Raw genomic sequence first — 23,995 nt, forward strand, 5'->3', positions numbered from 1 at the left:
GTGAGGCTGGTTTTTTAAATTGCAGAAGTTAAAAAATATATATGAGGTCGGGCACAGGGCTCACACCTGTAGGCCTAGCACTTTGAGAGGCTGAGGTGAGCAGATCACTTGACATAGAGTTCGAGACCAGCCTGGCCAACATGACAAAACCTTGTCTCTATTAAAAAACACAAAAAAATTAGCTGGGCATAGTGGCACATGTCTGTAGTTGCAGCTACTCGAGAGGCTGAGGCACCAGAATCACTTGAACCCAGGAGGCATAGGTTATAGTGAGCTGAGATCATGCCACTGCACTCCAGGCTGGGTGACAGTGTGAGACTCTGTCTCAAAAATAAGTAGATAAATAAATAAATAATAAATGAATTTCAAAATCTGTTCCTTTCATAACTATAGGGACGTTTAATTTATTCTATCAGTTTTGGCAAATTATGTTTTTTTTTAAATTATTCATCTCATCTAAATACTTAAATAGATTAGAATAAAGTTGTTGATAACATATAACCTCTTTTTGTCCCTATGTAGGCAGTATTCTAAGGTGCCCCTAAAGATTCTTCTCCCAGATGTGTAGGTCACATATAGTCCTTGTTGTTTGCGTGTGGATGGGAGAAGTGATATACTAAGAGAGGAGAATATGATGGTACAGCACTACTATGATTAAGCTATTTGTCAGTTGATTTTGAATTAAAATGAAGGTGATTCTGGGTGGGCCTGGCCTATTGCAAAAGGCTATTTACAAGGGTGAAGTGATGGAGATTTTCCATTAGTGACATGGAAGAAAGGAAACTATCATGTTGTCCAGAGGGCCACTTGGCAGGGAATGGATCATGGCCTACAGGATCTGTAGACCTCAGACTTACCAAAAGGAATTGAATTCTACCAACAACCAATGAGCTCAGAAGAGCACCACAAGATTCAGGAGAAATCAAGCTTAAATATCCTCCTGATGAAACTGAGTAGAAAATTCTGCTCAGGATTTTCAGGAATCTGATACCTGCTCAGATTTCTGATCTCCAGGACTGTGAGATAAGACTTGTGTTGTTAAATTTTCTTAGTGTTTTGTAACTTCTTAGCAGAATAGAAAAACTAAAACACTATCTGTTATTGATTGATTGATTGAGACACGGTCTTACGCCGTCATCTAGGCTGGAGTGCAGTGGTGCTCACAGCAGCCTCGATCTTCCAGGCTCGAGTGATCTTTTCATCTCAGTCTCCCAAGCAGCTATGACTGCAGGTGCAACAACAGCACAATGCTGATTTTTTTTTTTTTTTTTTTTTTTAGAGAAAAGATCTTGCTACGTTGCCCAAGCTGGTCTCAAAGTCCTGATCTCAAGTGATCCAGTGGCTTCACTTCAACCTCCCAAAGTGCTGAGATTACAGGTATGAGCCATCACGCCTGGCCTAATTTGCAAACTTTTAATATGTACATCAGTATAACCAGGTTTATCACTTGTATTACATATGTTAATATTTTTTCCTTTCAACTTTTTTTCATCCTTATATATGTAAGGTGGATCTTTGATAAAGTACATATAATTTGTATGCTTCATAAATAAGTATAATGACCTCATTCATTAAACTGACATATTTAGTTCGCTTGCATTTAATATAATCTCTGTGTTGTTCTTCAGTGGTTCCACTGAGTCATCTTTTGGTTATACCAACATGTGTAAAAAGACATCTATTACCCTTGGTAAAGTGTGTAACAAGAACTTTTGTTATCTTATGAACAAACATTGTTTGACCAATATATTTTACAAAGCTAGTCTTTGGAGAGGAGATTGATCATTTTGGGGTCATTATAGGTTTCTAACTGGAAAAACAGGGTTAGGGAACAAAAATAATTCAAGATGCCAACTTGGAGGAAAGAAAAGAACCTTATTCCTGGGTTGGAGTTTAAGTTATCTTCCAGCATCAGCAACCATGGCATCTGGTTCTGCTTTGAAAAATGACTAGACTTGAGAATATGAAGTAAAACAGTGTGTCTTGAACAACCAGCATTCATGCAAGTGACTGAGTGTCAGGCGGGACATGCTCTTGTCACACTTCATTCTGTCTCCTCAATAGGCTCTCCACTCTCTCCTATGATTAGCTGGAGGGACTTAATACCCTGGACATAAAAAATAATAAAATGGCTTATTTCCTACAACTGCCCTCGCAGTCCAAACAAAAGGACATCAAATAGTTAATCCTCTCACAGGAAGATTCTCTTACCTTTCTGTTCTAGGTATCTAAAACAGGCGTCCCCAAACTTTTTACACAGGGGTCCAGTTCACCGTCCTTCAGACCATTGGAGGGCCGCCACACACTGTGCTCCTCTCACTGACCACCAATGAAAGAGGTGCCTCTTCCTGAAGTGCGGTGGGGGGCTGGATAAATGGCCTCAGGGGGCCGGTAGTTTGGGGATGCCTGATCTAAAAGATAACCGTTGAAGCAAAACATGGACATACATGAAAACTTCATTCATGAACCAAGATTAATTTTTGAAAGCAATACAGACCCTCTTTTTAGTGAAGAAGAACAATTCTTTTCTATGTAGAATATAATGTGAAGAGGTTATGTTGACCATATTGAAATAACGCTTGACATTTCTGGAAAAGAAATTCCTTGAGTTCTTGTCTTATACTTAGACGATGTCTCAGGGAATAAGCAGTACCTAAGGAGCAGAACATGGAAAATACTACATAGGAATCATCTCCTTGAGGGTGGTCAGCCTCATCTGAACCAAGACTCACAAGAATCTTAAACTTGATATTTTTTATTTCCTTAAGTTAGCGCCAAGGTATGATGAAACTCTTGCATAAGATATTAGCCTAGAATAACTGTAAAAATGGGACAGAGCAGGTTTTGAAAATTTAACCTCTTCAGTCCAAGTGAAGTTCTTAGAGTTAGAAAAGGTAGAATATTTGCTCTTGCCTTTGTGCTTTAAATTCAGTAATGGGAGGAGAATCTACATATTTTTCTAAATATCCAATAGTTTCAAGCACAGACCCTGGGATATAGTGGGTGTTCATTTGAGAACAGCTGTTTTAATTTTAATTTAGAATCAAAAGCAAATTGGAATCCCTTGGAAAACATAGTGAGCCAAACACTGTGGGAACAGCAAGCTAATCACATGGAGATAGTGGAAATAGCAGATGCTATCAAGAAGGGTGTGTAGGGCAGGAAGAAGAGCAAATAAAAAAGGAAGAAACTGATGATTACTCGTAAGAAGATTAAAGCCCCTTGTGAGCATAGCCCCACAGCTGATAACACAAGTCTAAAGTGAGAGCTGAAGAAGCTGTGAGTGTTGCACTTATCAACACCTCCTGGGTACTCAGGAGACTGCTGGAGATGAAAGACCAACAGAGGCTCTAATTTACCTTTCCTGGAGCTTTCACTTATGATTTAGCAAAAAGACAGTCATAGGTTTTTTTTTCAAAGATTAGGATTGTTTTGTAGCATGTTACCTACCAATAGCAAAAGAAAACTACATGTTTTACAGAGAAGGTAAAATATAGGTCTTATCACCATTTCCACTTTGTGTAATAATGCTCAGCCATAAAGGAAGGATCAAGGAATAGAGGCACAATGCCATGTGTCAAACTTCACAGTATTTTCAACGTAAGTGGGTCAATACTTAAAATACACAAATTAACATTGGAGCAGCCTATGTTTTTACCATAAAAAGTCTTCATTATTTTCAGGTTTATGTCTTTTTTTTTTCTGAAAATATCAACCTCAAATCAAGTTTTTCTTAAATTCCATGGCAAACTATATTTGTTATACATAGATTGTTATTCATTATACTTGATTTCATAAATTTCTTACATCTGTGTAAAACAGTTGTTATATTTCATTAAATCACATCTTTAATACTGAATTATTTTTACATGCTATAGTAATTCACACATAAAACTGTGAAATCAGTGTGACCTAACTTATAAAACAACTCTGCTGTTCATTAGTGTGATCTAGTTAAATTAACTAGCTGATGGACCAAAAAAAAGAATACTATGAGGAAAAAAATAGGAAGCTTGCATGTTTGTTTTGAAATATTTTGTGAAAATAAGTTGTTTTTTATTTTATCCCCAAATAAATATCAATATGTGTTCAAAATAATTGAGCAAAACAATTGCAATGACTTTAAACACAGTAAAATGAATCATTTTTGGTGTTTTAAAAGTGTGTGTTATCATATGCTAGAAGTTAAATGAAATGTGCGCTCAGTTTGTGAAGTTGTTCTTTTTTTTTTTTTGGAGATGGAGTTTCACTCTTGTTGTCCAGGCTGGAGTGCAACGGCATGATTTTGGCTCACTGCAACCTCCACCTCCCATGTTCAAGTGATTCTTCTGCCTCAGCCACCTGAGTAGCTGGGATAACAGGTGTGTGCCACCACACCCAGCTAATTTTGTATTTTTTTTTAGTAGAGATGGGGTTTCACACGTTGACTAGCCTGGTCATGAACTCATCTCAGATGACACACCCACCTCGGCCTCCCAAAGCGCTGGGATTACAGGTGTGAACCACTGCGCCCGGCCATAAAGTTTTTATTGGGATATCTTCAAAATCACTGACTCTTTCCTTGGCCATTTCCAGTTTAGTTATGAGTCCACTAAAGGCATTCTTGTCAGGCACAGTGGCTCATCACTGTAATCCCAGGACTTTGGGAGGTAACGGTGGGTGGATCACTTCAGGTCAGAGGTTTGAGACCAGCTTGGCCAACATGGTGGAACCATGTCTCTACCAAAAATAAAAAAAAAAATTTAAAAAGTTTGCCAGGTGTGGTGTTGCATGCCTGTAATTCCAGCTACTCAAAAGGCTGAGGCATGAGAATCTCTTGAACCCAGGAGGCTAAGGTTGCTGTATTTGCAGGGAGCCAAGATCATGCCACTGCACTCCAGTCTGGGTGACAGAGCAAGACTTAAAAAAAAAAAAAAAGAGAGAGATTTTCATTTCTATTACAGTGTTTTTAATTTCTAGCATTGCCTTGTGATTCTGTTTCCATCTTTTTGCTTACATTACTCATCTGCTCTTTCACGTTATCCATTTTTTCTATTAGAGACCTTACCATAGTAATCATTTATTTAAAATTCCCATGTATCAATAGAACACACCCATGTATAAAAACTATATTCAGACACAAAATATGTAATGTAACATACATAAAATAACAGTGAGTTTATTATATCTCTCAATATTTTAAGTATAAATAATTTTCAGAATGTTAGTTTATATAATTTTTAGAATACATATTTAATATTGGAAGGGTCTGCTAGATTATAGAACCCTTACAAAACATCTTCTGAAGGTCTATATTATTCCCCACACTGTGTTAAGTGATAGATCCTTAACAACTTTAATATCCTATTATTCTGTCTCTATTATATTGATATTTTACAAATTTGTACAACTTGAAATTCTGTTTTTCCTCTGTTTAGTATCTCCAGTTACTTAAACAATAGAAAAGAAAATCAGAATAATGAAAATAAATAGGTTGTTTCCTCACATATGTAAAACCTCTCATGGGTTACCTGAGAAATTTAAAAAAACAACAACAGCTAGAACTGAGCAGGAGAATAGGGTCTGGAGTTAGGGAAACTAAAGCTTTTTCAAACTGACTTCCTAGAACTAAATTGAAAGGAAAATCCTAACTTTCCACTGGTAAGTAACTACAAGACCAGAGACTACTCCCTTTTCAAACACCAACTTTTTCTGCACAGCAGATGGGAAGTTGCTTTTTGTGAACAATCAGACTAATTGTAGGCCACCACTTCATTTACATGGGGTGAACACCAAGTGCCCAATGGGAAACTTCTAGAGGGTATTTGGACCTGAGAAGATTCTGTATCCTGGGCCCTTCAGCAACTGCTCAGCCAGCTCCCACCCTGTGGAGTGTACTTTCATTTTCAATAAATCTCTGCTTTTGTTGCTTCATTCTTTCCTTATGTTATTTGTGCATTTTGTCAAATTCTTTTTTTCAAAACACCAAGAACCTAGACACCCTCTACTGGTAACAGAACTATTCACTTATTAAACTATATATGGGAATAGATAAATAAGAAGATCCATATTAGGCTAAGGTCAGAAGTACCTCAATGCCTCTGTGCAAGAAACAAGGTCGAAATTCTCTATTGCTCTAAGTGGTTGCAGTGCACCACCTTATAGATACTGAATGTAATTTGGAACTCAATGCTATCAATACCAACTATTTTCAGCAATTTTTCTCCCTGTAAAATTGCAGATATTTTAATCATTTCCTTTATTTGTCATACTGATTGAGTAGCAACATTCGATCATAGTGTGTTTTGTCGTATCTGTGACCATCTCATGACAGTTTGAGTCTACAGATCATTAAATGCAATAAATCTTATATATATATATATATATATATATATATATATATATAATCTATATGTAAAATAATAATAGATAAGGAAACATGATTTCTCTGTCTCAAGAATAATGACTTGGATACTTGATGTAAAGTTGAATTTTAAAATGACTCCATCTATACATCGAATCCCTTCATTTCATAATTAGTACTACAGCTGTGGCAAGGCATGCCAACCCAGACTAAGAGCAAAGCTAATTAGCAGTAAGGAACCGAGGCTCACCAAGTAGTTGTAAATTTTTACTTAGCTGGGTGGAAGGCCCCTTGAGAGGTCAAATGATACTGACATCAAACCAGCACATGGAAAGAGAACTATACAGAATGGTCAAAGAGATCATCAATGATAGTAAGTACAGAGAAGTTAGGGTACAGGACTAAAACACAGCAGAGTGATGAGTTGCACAATTTTTGAAAAGGCAATTAAATTTGAAGTACTTCTAATTAACTGCAGGGGTGAAAAAGAGCCAGATAGTGGAGGAGGAATAAATCATACGCCTCTAAGAAAAACATTGTTTTCTTCATTAAAATTCTTTTAAATTTTTACTTAAATTTTCTTCTATAAAGTCTTAGGGATGGCAGAAGCCACCTAATTAAATATTCACACATTACCTATTAGTCATTTTTCAATCACATTACATAATACCCTTGGAAAAGAAACTTTTGATAATGAATATATTCTACCAATTAAAGTAACCCAGAAATTTCTTTGATTTACAATAAAGAAACTGTACTTGACTATGAAAGTAAAAATGCTTGATTTGCAGTCTCTAAAACAATTTCAATCATTCTGTGCTTCCTTTAGTGTCGCTTTCTCTACCAAATTGGGTGCATCTTTATCAGGACAGCTTGTTAAAAGTAATTTGAGATTATGACTAAGTGAAAAATGCCTATTAGGAACTATGGGATTTGTTTCATTTACATTATATATTTATTGAAAAGGCTTCCATTTGATCAGGAAAGACTAAAAGTACAAATAATTGGGGTCATATGTAATGATTAAAAGCTGCACTAATTTTTCAAACACTCTTCAGTTTTGAAAAGCTTACAGAATAAAACCAGAATCAGAGTGATTGAAAAGGCATTTTCTTCCAAATGATCAATTTGTCTAACTTGTCTTCATTCATAGTGTTGAGAACATTTGGATAATTCTAATCAAAATATTAATACATTAGAAGAGTAAATGCATTTGTATAATTTTACAAATGAGCAATACTTTGAAGAGCTGAAATTTAAGGTAGCTATTTTCTTTGCATAAAAATCAATTAAATTAATTACATGATTAATCAAACTCTCATAGTAAAAAAAAGTTTCAGTATAATATCTTAAAATATTGGTGGGATTATAATTGAAAAAGAGAAGGACATCCCAAGTTAAGGATGGCAGGGGCTTTATCATGACTGGGATTCCAGAGTTTAGTGTAAAAAGACCTGAATTCTAGATCTGGCTAGATCACCAACTTGATTTTTATCATTCAAAATATGCCCTTATTTCTTAAAGCTTAATTTATATATATAAAATAAAAATAAGACTATAAGACAACTTATTTACATTCCATCTATTTAATTATCTATAATCCAGAGCATTAAACTATAGGGTAGCAATAATGACATGGGAATTAAAGTCAGAGAATTATTATGTAATCATGTTCTGGAAGCCCATTTATGGGCAGGCTGAGTTAATGTATAATTCAGCAAATTACGTGAAACTAAACTTTTTCATCAGCACATTCTGTCAATAGAATCAATAAAATAATTAGCTATCTATGATGGGAAACACAAAACCAGTGTAGTATTTTAAAGTGATACTTCTCCATACTTCTATTGATATGCTCCTAACATAAAGTAGTCTTAGGCCATAGTCCAAAGAAACCCTCTAAAAGCAAATTTTTTTTTACATGTTTGTGTTTATTAAAAAAATTCACAATTCCATTATGTGCCATAATATGTCCACAGTTTTTGAAATAGTATTTTCCCTAAAAGCTTCAAAGTAAATTGAACTGCCAAAACATGTTCCGTGTTTATTCTCTGGTTTGACCCACTGCCTCATATGCTATCTCAAACTTCCAGGGATATGTTGACAAATTTATTTAGGCAATACAAGACTCTGTGTGTTTTTGTGTGTGAGCATTAATTACTGATAAATTACCATGAGAATAAACAGAAGAGAAAAGAGAGATAAGAGAAAAGACACTGGGCCCTGTGGCTCATGCCTATAATCCCAGCACTTTGGGAGGCTAGGATTAGATACATAATTACATATTACATATGTTTTATATATATATATATATATATATATATATAATTTTATATAGAGACATATTTGAAAGAAGTTTATATAAAAAACCATTGCTACTAAAATGAGATTTCTTCCATAAAATAAATCTCATTTGTAGCAAAATTTTATCAAAAAAGATGTCTTCTCATGTATAAAGGAAAGCATAATTTATATTGACTATACTTTTGATTTGATTAAAAAAATTTCACCACACTACAAACTTTATCAAAGTAAATCACAAAAATGAGTAGTGGGGGAGGTATTTTGTCAAATAATTTATTAATATGACTAGCACTACTTCATATATATTAAATATCTACTCTGTATTAAAACAATGCTTCAAATTGTATAAGAAACCACATGCTCTTGGGCATTTAATACAGGAATATTTTATTACAAAATCAGAAAAAAAAATTTTTCAGACACCTATTGTGTGCCCTGGAATGTTCTAACGTATTCATTCATGTTATCATTAATATTCATAAATTCCCTAAAAGGTAATATTATACTCATTTCCCTAATGAGTAATCAGACTATCACATAGAAAAGTTACCTAGATTCACCTACCAATTAAATTACAAAATTTTAATTTACTATCAAGTCTATTTGAATAAATATTCAAGATTTTGTTCATTATATTATGGCTTGCTGCCTCTGAAACTACAAGAAATATTAGTAGTTTTGGAATTCTCTTTATAGTATAAAATACTCAGGAAATGACTGTTTATTAGCTGGGAAGAAGGAAATAATTCCAATCCTTGGTCTTCAATCTCTAAATTTAGTCCACTTCCCAGTTCTTTGCATGTCTCCTACATGCTCTTTCTCATAGTCCAGTTATCCTGGAACCAGATTTTAAAAGACAGACTTGGGTAAATAATTTTGGTTAACATATGTTCAAAAACAAAGTAAGTCAGACATGGAGGCTCATGCTTATAATCCCAGCACTTTGGGAGGCTAGGGTGAGAGGATTGCTTGAGGTCAGGAGTTCAAAACCAGACTGGGCAACGTGGTGAGACTCCCCATCTCTACAAAACATAAAAATATTAGCTGGATATGGTGGCACATGCCTGTGGTCCAGCAACTTGGGGGCCAAGGCAGAAGTATCACTCGAACCCAGGAGGTTAGGGCTGCAGTGAGTCATGTTAGTGCCACTGTTTGCCAGCCTGGAAGACAGAGATAGAGTCTGTTGGGAAAAAAAGCTATTAATAAGTAAACAAAACCAAAAAAAAAAAAAAAGAAAAAAAAAAAAAGAATGTTTCTCTAAATTTTAAGTTGTAAAGAACATGATGAAACTTGAAGTGTTAAGACTTTCACAGACTCTGTCCCAGTTTTCCAAACCATAGTAACAGATAAATTACTGTGTGGGAAAAAAACAAGAGATAAGAGAAAGGAATGAGAGAGGTAATTGGATCACATAAAACATGCATTGATATATATGCATATTAATGAATTTACTTTTCTTTCTCCCACTTAAATTTATTTAACTTTTCTCAGCTGACTTGAACATCCCTACATGACATGCATTTTCCTACATGTAGATATGTCTAAAATATATGTTCTATCCATGAAGGGGGTTATTATTTCAGTGTGTTAACTGTTAGAAAACCTCTGCATGAAGTTATGATTTTCTAGATATCCATGCAATCTGATTCATGGAACAGCAAGACAGTAGATGTTCTATAGAACTAGCGATGCATTATACATTTTATGAGATGAGTAATGTTTGATAATAACATGAATTTAGCATTGGACATGTTGAGTTTATAGTCCTTGGGAACATCCATATGGGAATATCGGCTAAGCAGTTTGGGGAAGTACTGCAGTGTGGTAGTCAAGAACGTAAAATGGAGACTAATTGTCTCACAACCTCTGTAAACTTGAGTAAGTTATTTGTATTGTTTGTTTCAGTTTTATTATCTATATATAATAACGAGAATACTCAACAAATGTACCTCATTGGATATTGTGAGAATATATGCAAATTACTGGAACAGTGCTTAACATATATAATGTGTTAGGTATTTTTTAATATTCTGTATAGGTTTGGAAGTACAAAGAGATGACTATAACTAAAGTACAGAATTAAGAGTCACAAATAGCCAGGCACGGTGGCTCAAGCCTGTAATCCCAGCACTTTGGGAGGCTGAGGCGGGTGGATCACGAGGTCGAGAGATCGAGACCATCCCGATCAACATGGTGAAACCCCGTCTCTACTAAAAATACAAAAAATTAGCTGGGCATGGTGGTGCGTGCCTGTAATCCCAGCTACTCAGGAGGCTGAGGCAGGAGAATTGCCTGAACCCAGGAGGCGGAGGTTGCGGTGAGCCGAGATCGCGCCATTGCACTCCAGCCTGGGTAACAAGAGGGAAACTCCGTCTCAAAAAAAAAAAAAGTCACAAATAAGCACGTTATAAGTTGGGATGTGTGGGACTGATTAAAAGTATAGTATGGAGTGAGTAAAGTATCAAGAAATAGAGGAAAATAAAGAGAAACTGGCAAAAAAAAGAAAAAAAGAAAAAAAAAAGACTGAAAGGAAGCAAAGAGATGTTATAGGAGAAATGCCAGAAATAATCAATGTCTCAGAAACAAAGGGGTAAGTAAAATATCTCTAAAGTGACCACTTTGGTGGTTAAAAACACCTATTTGTTTTGGAGACATGGATTTCATGTGTGACTTAACAAATGCACTTTTCATGCTATGGACTGGTGGAAGTTGCAGTCAGTTGAGAAATGAATAAAATAATAAGAAATAAGAATAGATAATAAGGGCCATACTTACAAAATATTAATTGTCAAAGATAAGAGAAACTAGTGAGGTCTGGGCAGTGCCACTAGACATGGAGACCTGATCATACTGTTGTAAAAATATTAGCATAAAGGAAGAGGATGAGAACACAGAAGTATGAGAGACCATTAGAATACAACGCATATGCATAAGAGGTGAAAAGTAAGTGAAGGGATTCATCTTAGCAGAGGAAAATGCTGCTGTGTATTAGGATAAGTGAATAAACTATGAGTTTCAAAGCAAAATAGTATTTTTTAGAAAGTAAATACTTTTGTCAGAAGTTGTAGAAGCTCTGGATGTCCTTCCCTCCTTCCCTCCCTCCCTCCCTCCCTCCCTCCCTCCTTCCCTCCTTCCCTCCATCCCTCCTTCCCTCCTTCCCTCCTTCCCTCCCTCCCTCCCTCCCTCCCTCCCTCCCTCCTTCCCTCCCTCCCTCCCTCCCTCCCTCCTTGCCTCCCTCCCTCCCTCCCTCCTTCCCTCCCTCCCTCCTTCCCTCCCTCCCTCCTTCCTTCCCTCCCTCCTTCCCTCCCTCCCTCCTTCCCTCCCTCCCTCCTTCCCTCCTTCCTTTCTTCCTCCCTCCTGTCCTCCCTCCCTCCCTTTCCTTTATTTTTTTCTTTTAGGATACAAAGTTATTTTTTGAAGACCATGGATAAGATGCAGGGGGTACTCAGAGATGAAATAGTTATTTTAGTACATGGGAAAAGTGAAATAAATAAAGGTGCTTGGCAACTTTAAGTGATGGTTTGAGGTTGGTGATCATGAATTTATACTAAAACCAGGCATTCCTGTTTTATGATTATGCCCGTGAAGCAGATAAAATTTAAAAAGTTGGATTTGTCTTCAGGTATAATTTTTATGGATAACTATAATAACGAGACTAAAAATCAAGGGGATTAAAATAATGGCAATAGAATAATGAAAAAGCATGGCTCGTGACATAAAAATGTAAAGGTAGTCAGCAAATTAACAGAAATGTGTATATATTAGAGGTGCACATGAGATTTTCAGATTAGGGTATTTAATGAATAAGCAGGAAGCAATGGAAATTTATTCACAGAATAGGATTTTGAAATTACTGAAAAGTAGAGCAGATTCAGGTAAACATTAAATTATGACAATGCGGAAAAGTTAGAGTGAAACAGAGGGGATGTTTAAAGATTATGAGGCCTCTAGAAACTGAGATCAATGTGTTGTATGGGCCAAAGTAATCTCATAACTCACCATGATTCAATTGTTATCACAGTCAGCAAATGAGGGGACATAATCAGGACATTTGTAAATAATACTCAAAATTAGACCATTGTAGTAGTTAAAACTCAAGAAAGAAGTTTAAGTTCATATATGTACATGTGCATATTTGTTTTGTTGTTTATTTTGTCTATTATAAGTTAGCAGAATTGTACTTGTCCAGCAGAGACTCAGAGAAATACAAGAGTTCCACTTCTACATAGCGCATTGTACAAAATATTAGAAAAAGAGCAGTTGCTACCCGATAGTACTTGTTGTGGGGTTCTAGGACAGGAGGAGGCTCAACTTGCTCTGTGGTGGGCTGTTCTTCCCGGCTCGTGGTTTCTCACTCTCCCAAGATTGGGATGGAGGACCCTCCTAGGAGGGAGGACCCCGCCGGGCACATTCGTAAATATCGGACCCCAAAGAGTTTTTGCAGAAAGTGATTTATTTAGGAAGAGAAAGAAAAAAAGGAGAAAGAAAAAGATAAGAGAGAAAAGCTTCCGTGAGATTGTGGAAGGGGATCCAGACATGGAATCAGAAGAAGTGTGGAACAAGGGGACTTTTAACCTGGGAGGAATTCCAACCCCCTTTATGTTTTCTGGGCCTATAAGTGGAGGTCCTTTAAACTCCCACTGGAGCGATTGATCTTTGATTCTTTCCTGCATGAGTGAAAATCTAGACAAAGAACTTTAATCCCAGGATGGAGAGGTGGGGGAGGCATGACGCTGGGAAGTTCTTGCCCTTAAAACTACACCCCCTTGTGGACCCAGAAAGAGAATACATTTCCTCAGTTTTGTGTTGATTTTGTCTGTTACAAGTTAGCAGAATTGTACTTTCTAGCAGAGACTCAGAGTGAGGAAGACAAGAGTTCCACTTCTACATAGTGCACTGTATAAAATATTAGAAAAAGCAGTTGCTACCTGATAGTACTGCAGGGAAAGCTAGTTTCTTCTAAGAATGGAAGAAACAGGAAATAATCATTAAAAAGTAGAAAGTAGGATGCATTTTTGATAATAAAGTAGGAATTTCAGATAGCAACAGAAAAAGTTTGAGTGAAGAAGACAGAGGAATGCAAGAATGTAGTCAGATCAGTTGATATGTCAAAGAGAATGCCAAACACACAATTATAAGACAAGAATAGTAAGGTGAAGTATGGATTATTGAGCCCTTTTGAGAAAAAAAAAAAAAAAAAAGAGAGTTATTGGGCTTCCATGTTTTTTCCAAGTCTCTGTAGTTCACACGGAGGCTTGTGGAGGCTTCAAGCACTTTTTTCATATTTAACTTTAATCTATACAAGACTTAAACCTTCTGTCTCCAACAAATATGTATTCTCCACTGAAAATAAGTTAGATTAGTTAATACTGGCAGAAAGTCTTTATCTTTTGTAACTCACAACCTAATACTCTGTAGAGTGCCAGTGGTCCATCAGGTTGCTTTTTGAAGCCTCACCTCCAGGATAAAGTAATTTAATGCATAATAAGCTCCTAAGTCTCTCCTGAAATGTCACTTACTTTCCTGTGTGAAGGAATAAGTAGTCCTCACAGGTACTTTCCCAAGGTAAAGAGGTTATTTTTTAAAATCCCAATATTTGCAGTAGTAGTAAGGTGAAGAAAATAAGAGACCTTGGATACTTTATCTCCATTTTCTTGTTTACACTTTGTATGATAGTGATATTATGTGTTTTATCATCTAATTTTTTTTTTTTTTTTTGAGGTGGAGTTTCGCTCTTGTTACCCAGGCTGGAGTGCAATGGTGCGATCTTGGCTCACCACAACCTCTGCCTCCTGGGTTCAGGCAATTCTCCTGCCTCAGCCTCCTGAGTAGCTGGGATCACAGGCGTGCGCCACCATGCCCAGCTAATTTTTTATATTTTTAGTAGAGACGGGGTTTCACCTTGTTGACCAGGATGGTCTCGATCTCTTGATCTCGTGATCCATCTGCCTCGGCCTCCCAAAATGCTGGAATTACAGGCTTGAGCCACCGTGCCCAGCCATTATCTAAAATGTTTCTAAGAAGCTAACAAGTTCTGTGATCTTGGTGTTCTTTCAGACTCTGTGATGCATATCCCAGAACCCCTTGCTTGCCTATACGGTGTTTCCTCAGATTCTAAATTCCAGACCACATGCTTGAGTGACCACCTACTCTCTATCTTTTTCATGGTAGCAGTTACATGATAGGTTCACTCTGCAAAAATGCATGAAGTTTTTAGACTTCGAATTTTTGCACTTTCTACATGTATTCCAGCCTTCAGCAAACATTTACTTTAAAAAGAATCCCTTTGGCACATAGTAAATGAAATGAAAGCACATTGTAAATTGCACGTGTCTTAGTGAGGCAGATTATATTCCAAGTTGATGGACAAGCACTCAAAGTAAAAGGCATATTTGCACAGTAGAAAACAGAGGATGAAATACAATTAGTGCTCTCCTGCTGAAAATGGAGTGTATGTTAAAATTAGAACCTGTTTCAGAACTCTGTTTCCACAGACACCGTATTTTCAATAGAACCCAAAATTTGGTCCTATCGCATTCTGGCTACAATTATTTATATTTTTTTAGTTTATTGCATATAAGAGACTTGGATACTTGTAAGACATACTGTGCTTATTTTTATCATACGGTCAATAGTTAACACAACTTATGATGTTATTAAATCAATATCAAACATTGTAATACTAGCTGTTTTCTTCATCTTATGAGAATTTTCCAGTTTCCATTAGTGTCGAGCTTATTTAAATATTTCACTTTTTATATTAGAGTAAGTTAATGCATTATCGTTCTTTAAACAAGCAAAATAATTTTTAAGATGTTATTGAATACATTTATTACTTTATTATAAATCTAAAAGCAATTTTATACATTTTTACATTTCTGTTATATGTCAGACATTTAAGAAAAAAATGTTCTAAAAAGAAGATCTTAGTTTGTCCTTCAAGATGAATGTCATATTACTTAAGGAATCTACTTACATAAAAATGCAAAAAATAAAAGGTATTTCATATCACATTTAATTATCTGTTAAAATCTTTTTGTTACACTCAGAAAACTTAAAATCTATACCACAGACTATCATATTCCAATTTGATGGACAACCATGTAAAGAAAAATGCATATTTACACAGTCGAAAATGGGACAAAATACAGTAAACACACTCCTGCTGCAGAAAGGATATGTGATAAAATTAAACCCATTTCAGAGCTCTGTTTCCATGGACCACACATTTTGAATTGGCCTTCTGGCCCTTGACTTCACTTCTGTCCTTTAATACTCAGTTCCAGCCAGATAATCATTCTTTCTCACTCATCTATAAAAATCATGCTTGTGTCTCATCATTTACCCTGATTTTTATTCTAATTAGAATTCTCATCTCTTAAACAACCATATCTTACTCCATCTCTTAGGTCCCTACTGCAATGTTTCTGAGACTCACTGAATACTCTATATGGAATGTAAATCCCCTTCACATCACTCCAATCTCTATCTCCCTTGTCCTATCTTATTTTTCTTCATAGCACATAAAGCCATCTGACATATCATTCATGTGTGCGTATATGCATGTCCTTCTGTCTTGGAGCTCCAGATTTAAAGTTTTTAGAAGATCAGAGATGCTGTTCTTCTGACTGTTGTAGCACAGTGCCTAGAATTCTTCTTGAATAAATGAATGAATTTGCTGTAATCAAGGTAATTATAGCTTTTCAAGAGTCCCCTCTGTTCTCTTATCTGTGTAAACTGCTATTATGAGACAATTTAAATTTGTAGCTTCTAATGGGCTACTTAAAATTAGAGACTCCAAGAAACATTAGGTTTGTGAACTAGCCTTTCTAAAACATTTGAACGTTGCAAAAACAGCATTTGTTATCTCTCAGTAAGTTAATATCTACCATTACTTTCTGGAATAGAATTTGTTAACTGCAGTTTCTTGATGCACTTCAGAAACCTCAAATCTCATTGGGATTAACCTGCAAAATATGTTATGTCTTTGCTAGGGTCTGAAAGTTGTCACTCCAAAATACTTATGGGGAAATCGCAACCCCCAAGATGATGCTACTAGTGGGTGAGGCCTTGGGAATCGATTAGGTAATAAAGGTACAGTCCTCATGAATGGAATTTGTTTCCTTATAAAAGAGGCCTAAGTGAGCTGTCTTGCCTCTTTCATCATCTGAGGACACAGAAGGTGTCATCTACGAACCAGGAAACGGGCATTCACTAGACATGGAATCTTCTGATATCTTAATCTTAGATTTCCCTGCATCCAGAAATGTGATAAATAATTTCCTATTCTTTATAAGCTATCACGTCTGGGTATTTTGTTATAGCGGCCCAAACAGACTAAGGCAAGAAAGTAAGATAACCACATCTCAGTGTTCCCTTGGGATTATTCCTGTCTTTCCAAGAGGGATTTGTGTAATGATTAATGAACTTAAAGTTTTTAACCTATTCTAGCACCTCATGATATATAATTAACTAATTAAGCTGAATTTATTACCTTGACTGATCTCCAGCACCTATTCAGATGAGTGTTCTCCTAAATACAATCAATACCTCCATTCCCAAACTGATATTTAAAATGGTGTCTACCAACTGAATTCACAAACTCTGTGTCCGTTCTATCTTCTTGAATTACTGTCTTCCAAGGCTTTCATTCCAGACAGAATTTGCTATTCATTTTAATTAAAAAGGCTCTGTGAACTTTGCCTTCACCATCCTCTTGAGGTCCACTGATCTGCGTATTTTTTTTTAATCAAAATCATATGCATTTAGCCATGCTATTGCTCTTGGATTTATAGGCCAAATAGTTTTTTAAACTACTTTTTGACATTTTGTATTCTGAGATCACCATAATTATCTATTGTGTAAATATACCTGTTTACTATTCCACCCTGCCCACCACTCCTAACCTCCCTACTTTCAACATACATCAATTTGGAGAAACTAATAATTAAAAGCATATTTATTATGGTCCTGCTTTACTAACCTCTACTTACGTTAGAGTTCTAGAGCTCTTTTGGAATGCCTATCATAATGTATTTCATGTTATATTCCTTTTTTTTTTATAATGTTGGAATCCTGATGAACAGTGCCAGTGAATGCCAGTTTGCAGTAAGTAGAACAGTTTGGCTCTCCACACCTATTCCTATCCCCTCTAGCATGTCTCCTTGTATCATGAATGCTGGAAAGCCAAAAACTACATTTTTCGGATGTATTTGCAGTTAGTCTGCAGTATGATGCTTTGACAAAGCAGAGCAATGTGAAATGGTATCTGTTCCCAGAGAGAATCTGTAGAGTGGCTTTTCTTGGGCATCTGTGACAAAGAACCGGTTACTGGTCTCTAGTGAGTGCAATGTCTTTTACCAATTGCTTCTGCATTCAGTTAAGTGTTTCTCATGGCATCATTTGTTCCTGACTGCATAGCATATAAATTTGATTCTATGTTCTGGAAATTCTGTAAGATAGCCATTATGCTGTAAAATTTCATTGTGTTATACTAGCTTAAAAGGATTCTGTTCTCTGCAACAAAGCTTGAAAGATATAGGAGTTTCTTTAACTAAATTTCCTATTCGCCCCTTCTCAAATCTGTCCTTATTTTAGTAACCTAAACATAGAAGCTATTAAGTAATAATTTTTTATACTGCCTCCTACATGTAGATTTATGAGGGTAAGTCTCAATGATTTCCTAGATTTTGTCTTCCTTTTACAGTTATATCATTTGACTTTCTCTCTGTGTTAGAATTATGGGATCTAAATCGTTACCTCTAATCTTTTAGGTATTTTTATTTCCAGAACAACGCTTGGATTCAAAAATCTACAGATGCTTGTCTCATTTTTATTTTTAATTATTTAAATTTACAATGTTTCCTTGTTTGTTCTTATCCATAGTAATGATCTCTGAGGATGCATTATGGAAAGTGTATATATTTTAACATTTCAAATAATTGTAGCTTAACCTGTCAAATAATTTTAAATCTTTCTTCATTATCTGGAACTACATGTCATCTCTTAACCTGCAACTCTTTTGCTAAACCTTCGATATCTGTGGATATAAAAATTATCTTGTCATTTCTTTGGTTGATGCCATGTTCTTTATTCTATTTCTGGCTATCTTAATTTCCAAGGCAGTCCCAGTACAGATTTTCATTATTCTGACCTTTGTATTTTATTATTTATTCTTTCCACTAACAGAAATATGCTTCTTAAATAATTTTACATGCTATTGTTCATATTACTTTTATTATAAATACATTTAATTCCATCTAGATCTTTACCTTAATCTGCTGGGCATTTTTTACTGATTTAACTTTTAATCTACACTAAGAATCCATATCAAATTTAGTTTATTTTCATAAATTTGGTAGGAGTTCTCAGTGTAGAATATAAGTTAAACTTTCTATTAAACCCAAATTGTCTTCTTTACCACTAGATCCTGGAAACAAATAATAAAAGCTCAATAAATATTTATCAAATGATAAGCTAAATTTATTTTCTCATGTTATTGATTGCTATTTAGTTTCAAAAAATGAATTTATTTACTTTCTTTTCTACCTATAGTCAAACTTACATATTCACAGGTTCCACATCAGTGGATTCAACCAACTGCAGCTCTAAAGTAGTCAAAAATGAATAAATATGTAAATAATATTAAATAATACAAATAAAAAACAATACAGTACAGCAACTATTTACATATAATTTACATTGTATTATGTAAAGTAATATAGAGATATTTAAAATATACAGAAAGATGTGAATATGTTATATGTAAATACTATGCCATTTTATATAAGGGACCTGAGCATCTGTGGATTTTGGAATCTGAAGGGGTTCTGGAATGAGTTTCCCGAGAATATCAAGGGATGACTGTACAGTTACCCCATCCACTGAGCTCTTCTTTATATTAGTTCCACAAGATGCTCTCATTGCATTCCATTGAGTGATTTGATCTTGAATTGTATCCATAAATGAATAAATTGGATAACAGCAACTGCATTTGGGCTTAACTTTTTCTAGTAGCTACAAAGGTAGGATGTAGGAAATATGAGAACAACAATATCTGGGCATAACCTTTTTATAGGACCACATCTTCATGAGCAAACTATACTGTATGCACTAAATAAATAGAAAAAAATAGTTATTATTAGAATACATACATAAATTGGTAATAGAAATCATTTCTGTATGCAAAATGCATTAAATAAGTACTAACTCTTTACAGCTATAACTATGGACATTTACTTCATAATTATCAACAATAATAATACAAAGATAGAATAGGCTTTTATATTCACAGAACTCAGTGAATAATAAGAGAGCCTTATCAAACATTACAGCAAAAAAATAAGTTATCAAAGCAAAGCACAAGATTCTATGAGTCCCAGTAAAAAATAAATATAAATTAGTCCAAATATCTAGAGATGACTTTTCTGAGAAAACAATGGGTGAATATGGGTTACTTAAGTTGGGGAGAAAGTGGGAATTGTTTCAGGAAATCACTACACAAATTCCTTATGAGGGTTGGGACACATTGTACTGGAGCACAGCAGTAGTTTACAGCAAGAAGAAAAACAATGAGAGGTGAGTCTAGATAGGTAAGCAGGAATCAGACCATGCAAGACCTTACAGACCATAGGAAGAAATTAGTTGTCATCTTAAGAACAATTGGAAATTGTTGAAGAACCTTAAGGATGGATGTGACACAGTTAAAATGTGTGCTTTTGGAAAGTAGATTAAAGGGTTATGAGTTAATTCTTAGCAAGCAAGAGGTTATTGCAGTGTAAAATGTAACTCAGTTTCTCAGGTATATTTATGCCATTCTTATTCCCAATCAATGTTCATGCCTCTGAATGAATAAACACTTTGGTTGAATTAGAGTTTATATATAAAATAACCTTACTACTTCCATTTATTTTATTATAACCATATATAAGTAAAAAGCTCTGATTTAAAACCTAATTCTTGCATTCTTCTAGATTAATTAATAAAGCATTGATATTGACTTTGCATTCTGGATGCTTATTTTATTACTCACACATCCCTGTGTTAATATATCATTTTAACATCTGAAATAAATTTTGAAACAGAAGTGAAATTATACTTTATGCAATTAAAGGTATAGGTTTCAGGGTAAAAAATTATCATATAAATGTACTCTCATTAATATTGTGGGTAAAAAGACCTCATTGATGTAATCACTAGTAGGTATATTGATGAAGACACGAAGAATGGTGAGTTATAATCATTACTGAAATAGGTCACATAAAATAAAAGACCAACTGAGTATAATTTTATTTTTAATTGCTAACACTTGAGTTTAGTCAGATTTGGGGGAAACTTTGAGCACGTCATATTGAAATTGTCAAAGTCTGAAGATATTTATGTAAGTTCAATATTTTGTGATAGAATAATAAGGCTTAAAGAAAGATATTATCTCAACGGATAACCCAGCCACAATGTTAATAGCATAGTTTTTGGACTTTGGTGCTCAGTTTTTATAAGAAATTAGATTATGATTGTTCTATCTTACCTTTAATGCAAACTTTGATCTCCGTATTTCTGGTGGGATTTTGCAAACTTAAAAGAATAAACTATCTTTACTCAAGCTTACAATAGTTTTGTCTTTGAATAAAATGATTTCTCTATAATCCTGTTTCAGTTTGAACTTCTAAATCTCTGGGAGATTGTATCTCTAGTCAGAAATGAAGTATAAAGCCAAAAAATTAATTAGCATGTATCACGTGTGCACATGTGCAAACACGCGTGTGTTTGTCCTTGTAGATTAAAATATTCTTCTCTATTGCACTTCTTACCTTCCTGTACCCCTTTCTTTTCCCGTGGATTGACAGTTGAATTGTATGCTGAATAGATTATTTGTAGGCACAACTCTTCCAAAGTGATATAAATCACAAGTTTTCTTGTCTCTCTGTTTTGGCTAAAGGAACAGAGTTTCCTTAATTACCTACTAATATTTATCTTTCCTCGTCTAGTGACAGAAATGGGCTTCGCTAGAGACTACAATTCCAAGCCTCTTATGCAGTTTTGCTATAAACATATATATTTTCTGACTAATGGGATATGCAAAGTGATATCCACCTCTGAGGTATGCCTTCAGAAGAACTTGTGTGTTTTTCTAACTTTTGTTTTACCATCCAGTGGCCTGGAGATGGTGTGAAAGAGCTACCCATGAAATAGACACCTGAACAAAGATGGCAGTCTCCCTACCAGATCTGGACCTACTACTTCTGTCCTTTTATGTACAAGGTAAGTACTTTTATACTGTTTTTACTACCATATTTTGGTGCCTCTTTGTTATAGCAACTTGCCTGATCACTCATTTATGCAGCATGAGGGCTAGGTCAAATATTCTTCGTGTTTGGAGTATGCCTAAACAGCATGTAACCTATGATTTCTTTGCTTATTTTATAACTACCCCTTTCAATCGCATTCCTGTCTACTAGTCTATTCTTTCAGAAAACAAATGATCAAGCATATGGGAACATGGCAGGGATTTTGTTCCTTGGTAACTAGTAAACCATGGGTGAATTTGCCAGTGAAACCAACTAAAGCCTGAAACAATATCTCTTATAATTAGGCATGGTGCTGAAACTACAAATAGAAGGAAAACTATTGTCAGCAAATATAAGGAACACAAGAAAAAGGAATAAGAAGCTTTTCAAAGCACAGCTCATAAAATGATGTGATCGTTATAGACATGAACTCAGTCTAAGCCAGTTGCTTATTCTCTTACTCTGTCATGGCACGTATTATGAAAAGGCATGGAGCGACCAAGAAATATTTACATACATATACCTTATTACCTTTAGACATCACCTACTTCGTGTTAACTAGAATATATTTTAAAAATTAACTTGAATCAAATAATTAAAATCTTATATATACACTATATGTTAAATAGGAAAAACTAATGTGAACATATTCAGGTAAAGTGGAAGGGTACTAGATAAGAGATTATAAGATCACTTTTACTATTTCTACTTAATGGTCTTTGAAATGAAAAAAATTATTTTTCAAATATATATAACTAGTGAAAAAACACGGCTCAGAATATGCCTAAAATACCATTTTTTCTATGGGATAGTAAGAGTGACAACTTTATATTAAATAAATGAAAAAGACACACATAGAATATTTATTCTTTCCAAAGGACTATTAAAAAAGAAAGTGAATAATTCAGGTTTCTTGCTTTTAAGTGACTAAAAATTTAATTTTAGACAAAATTTGGTAAACCATTCTTATAAATGGAGGATTAATAAATGATGAATAAAAGTTCAACTAAAACACCTTACAATTAATTCTGACTGGCAGATAGGGACAATATTCAGAGAAAAATGTGTCTTTTTATTTAATTTCTAAATGTGGAGGGTTTCAACTATAGGAGAGTGAAAGAAAAGATAATTCTGGGTAAAAGTAACATACTGGAAGTTAGTGTCAAAAAATAAATCCAGTCTTGGGTAAGGAGAGACTTTATTTGAAGACTATTGCATTGGGGCCAGGGATCATTGCGATAGAGAGAATGCAATGGCCATATTGTCTACAGTTTCTTTGAGCATATGGATAACCATTTGTCCAACTCTTATTCTGTTATGTTGGGTAATTTTTCTTGTGGTCTATGCTCTTTTGCTCTGATCCCAAAATCTACAAGAGTCTCCAAAGTGAGAAAGGGCTTTTTAATAAAAACAATAAACAAGTCTGAAAAGAATTAGGTGTGGAGTAGTGGGATGTTTTTCTTCACAGTCAGCTAATTCTCTGCAGAGGCCATTGCAAATATGGGCATTCAGGCTGAGATTTCTGTAACAAGTTGGAGGTTGGGGAGAAAGATTGGGAGCATTAGTTTGGTTGTAACGAGATATTGAAGAAAACAAACATAATTGGGAGTTTGATAAGGTTTGTCAATTTATACAAGGTGACAGGATCTAATACACATTACAAGTAGGTAACTAATTTTTTTTCATAGTAGAAAAAGTCAACTGAATCGCTGAGAAACAGACTTTGCATATCAGTTACCTGCAATTTACAAAAAGCTGGAAAAATAGTCAAAAGAGAGCAAACAGGTTCAGAATATGATTATCCTGTATTAGAAGCTCTAGTTTTCTACTGAAACATAAAATATCTCTCTACAATCACCATTCCTTTCCTCTGACCAAATATAATCTTACAGAAAAATTATTCTTGATCATAAAATAAGGCCTGTCTCTGAGTTGATGCGATTATTTATTTAAGTTCAACAAAAGTAATTTCCTATACAAGCCTTTTGAAGTTTGCATTGTTGGAAATTCTTATAAGGAATCTCAGATTGGACTTTTAAAATCCTCTTGAGGTTAGGAATAA

The 23,995-nt window shown here is 34.8% G+C and overlaps 1 long non-coding RNA gene across 1 annotated transcript in view; it reads left to right on the top strand.

Annotated features, from left to right (window-relative positions):
* Window positions 1-23,995, top strand: part of LOC141583935 (uncharacterized) — a 50,096-nt gene that overhangs the window by 19,412 nt on the left and 6,689 nt on the right. The window contains exons 2-3 of the long non-coding RNA XR_012516766.1: window positions 1,280-1,377; window positions 21,800-21,907. This is a non-coding gene — a long non-coding RNA (uncharacterized LOC141583935). The remainder of the gene's footprint in view (window positions 1-1,279; window positions 1,378-21,799; window positions 21,908-23,995) is intronic.

This window comes from Saimiri boliviensis, chromosome 3, assembly GCF_048565385.1.
Source record: "Saimiri boliviensis isolate mSaiBol1 chromosome 3, mSaiBol1.pri, whole genome shotgun sequence".
In the NCBI taxonomy this organism is placed as follows: Eukaryota; Metazoa; Chordata; class Mammalia; order Primates; family Cebidae; genus Saimiri; species Saimiri boliviensis.